This window comes from Lycium barbarum, chromosome 1 (genome assembly GCF_019175385.1).
Source record: "Lycium barbarum isolate Lr01 chromosome 1, ASM1917538v2, whole genome shotgun sequence".
In the NCBI taxonomy this organism is placed as follows: domain Eukaryota; kingdom Viridiplantae; phylum Streptophyta; class Magnoliopsida; order Solanales; family Solanaceae; genus Lycium; species Lycium barbarum.
The window spans coordinates 54,087,133-54,090,086 of record NC_083337.1 but is presented as its reverse complement, the minus strand read 5'-3'; the positions used below and the strand labels follow the sequence as shown (position 1 = coordinate 54,090,086).

Genomic DNA, 2,954 nt, shown 5'->3' with positions numbered 1-2,954 from the left:
ATTATAACAACATAAGGGGCAAAGCTTGACAAAGAAGACATTAGTCTTCTTTGTTAAAATTTCAAGAAAACTCTAGAAAACAAAATGACAAATAAGTCATCTTTGCCACCAAATTAAGAAGAATCTAGAGATGGATAGGTGGCCACATAAGATTGGAGGAGACTATATATATATATAAAAGGAGAGGACTAATTCATCAATTTGGAGAGTTGAAGAAACAAAGAAAAAAGAAGACACTTTGGAAGAAAAACAAAGGGCCAATTTCGGCCAAGCTTGGAGGAAACAAGAACCTTGGAAAAATTTCTCAAAAATTACTCTCTACTAATTGAAAGGTCCCTAGCAAGGAGAAGAGGTCATTGGAACAAGTAGAACATTTATTGTTGCAAGATCAACATTCTAGCCAAGTGGGAAATTGAAGAAAAAGGGTAAGAACTTAATCTTCTTTTATATTTTATGTATGGTTGTATATGTTGTGGTGTGTGGGAGTGAATGGAACTCATGAAGATTATGAAAATATGGATGTTGAATAGTTGTCCGTGTATATGTAGTTGTGGCCGTGTGGTCATAGTGTGATTTGGAAGAGAATGGATTAATTCTATGTAGTATGTTAGTTGTTGTTGCAATGTATGGAAAAGGATGGAAATTCATGAAAATAGGGGTGTAGTTGTTGTGGCCGAGAATGTTATTGTGTGGTAAGCTATGATGAATTGATTTCATGTAATATTCTAGTCGATGTCGTTGCGGATTCTATGATATTATATGAAGGTTTAAAGGGTTGGAACGAAATGGAAATTGGTTGTAGATTGGTGGAGAAGTTAATGTAATATTAGTATGCTTCTTTATGTTTGTATGAATATGATGTTAGCAATGCATGGTTTTAATGTGGGTTATGAATCTAGAATAAAAATGTGTGGTTACACTTTTGTTGAAGTTTTCGGGTAGCATTAAATCATTGTGAATATTGTGAATGTTGTCGGACTATGTAGGAAGAGAGCTTAATGTTAGAATGTATTCTTGAATTGATTATTGACGTTATAGCTTGGTTGTTGGTTGGGTTGCTATTGAATTGGGCCGAGCCATATTCTCGGGGATGGCATATTACAGGGGAAATGCTGCCGAAATTTCGGCAGACAAAGTGTTACTTTAAAGAATCAACTTCTAAAGGCTCTAATCAAGTTTTGGTAAACATGACCAATTTGTAGATTTTGGCGGATTTGGAACGTGAATTTGGAGTCGCATAAGAAGCAGAAAAGGTATGTAAGGCTTCACCCTTCTTTCTATGGCATGTCTTAGACGGAATATGTTGGATATGAGCCTCGGGAATAACTCTACCCTCCGGAATCCGCGCCTAAAGTTTTCTCTTTTTTCAATCAGTAGAATTGAACTAAAAAGTGTGCAAAATGTTGGAAGAATTTCTTAAACCTCCAGAACTCGCATAAATAGGACCCGACTACCCTAAAACCCTCACAAGTAACGCCATGACATGTAACATATGTAAATTTGGTACGCCGCCTCATTTGACCCGAGGTAGGCCCATGGTCCCCGGATTTTCCTTATTGTTCCGTTTGATCTATTTTGAAGCAGAATCCAAAGAAAACTTTTGATCCTTATCCCGTTCATCGAGTGACAAGTACTGTAACTATGCTAATGAGGATACTTCTATGATGACAATGATAATGATGATGTTAAGAAAGGGAATATGCCTATGATAAGTATGACAAAGATGATTCCATGACTAAGATGATGAATATGATCTTATAATGATAATGATGTAGTCCAAGATAAGAAAATGCCTACGGTAGATGTGTTGGCAAAATGTTCTGCTATGAAAAGGAAAATATGGAAACGTTAAACTAATTCTTGATATCTCAACTCTATTACAGGTAATGACTACTCTAAAAGGTCCTACGTATATGAAACTGTAACCTATGACCCTATTTGATGTTTTCCTCATAATGACACTTTTCATTGGTAGTCTCGCCTCATAATACTCGTTCCTTCAAGGTGAGACAAAGCGACTATGGTTGTTCCATAATGTAATCGGAGGCTACCGACCTTCCGTCACTCCGATGGACACATGACTTTCTTTGAGCTCTCATGCATGCCAATGGTATGACATATGTATATGAATGTGAATATGTATATGTATATGTATATGTATACAGGGAAAAGGGAAAGGGCCACTGTTATATCACCACCTGATTCAGCTGGATTTCGTCCCGGACGCGGGATGCCCGGACGCGGGATATGGGAGAGCCGGATACGGCGTCTGTATATGTGATATATATATTTATATATAATATGTTGGGACACTGTTGGGGAGGGGGGTGGGAGAGCCGATGTACTCGGCGTCTGTAAATGTGAATAAAGGATACCGTTTTCTGAAATGTTCTGTTTTATGTACATGTAAGTAAGAAGTACTGTTTTTCTGAAAAAGGGACTAAGCATGCATGGCATCTGCCTGAAAGGCATTCATATGTACAGGTTACTTCTGTCCAAGATAATCTCCATATGTCTATTCCGTTATTAATCATACTGTATATTCCTTTATTATGTCACTATTCATGCCTTACATACTCAGTACATTACTCGTACTGACCCCTCTTCTTCGGGGGCTGCGTTCATGCCGCGCAGGTACACCAGATGAGCCACAGCTATCATAGAAGATGTTCCAGCGGAGTTGGCAGGCTCCACTTGTTCTGGAGTGCTGCCGAGTCAGAGTGTCTGAGCCATGATGTTTGTTTGATGTTAGAGACTTTGCAGACAGAGTCGTGGGTATAGAGTGTCGATAATATGTTGTATCATAAAGTCCATGTGATTGCAGATTCTGTTTGACTTGAGTACGATGGAAAAAAAAAATCTCTTGAAAGTTTTACTATGTTTTCCATTTTTATTGATATAAGAGTCTAAGAAAGTTAAGTATGTAACAAGAGTCAGCGGGTTCGCTCGGCTCC

General features: G+C 38.1%; 1 long non-coding RNA gene across 1 annotated transcript; it reads left to right on the top strand.

The window, feature by feature from the left end:
• Window positions 1–203: 203 nt before the first annotated feature.
• Window positions 204–2,873, top strand: LOC132637664 (uncharacterized). Its single transcript, XR_009581578.1, has 3 exons — window positions 204–425; window positions 1,203–1,253; window positions 2,635–2,873. It is a non-coding gene; the product is annotated as an uncharacterized LOC132637664 (long non-coding RNA).
• Window positions 2,874–2,954: the final 81 nt, after the last annotated feature.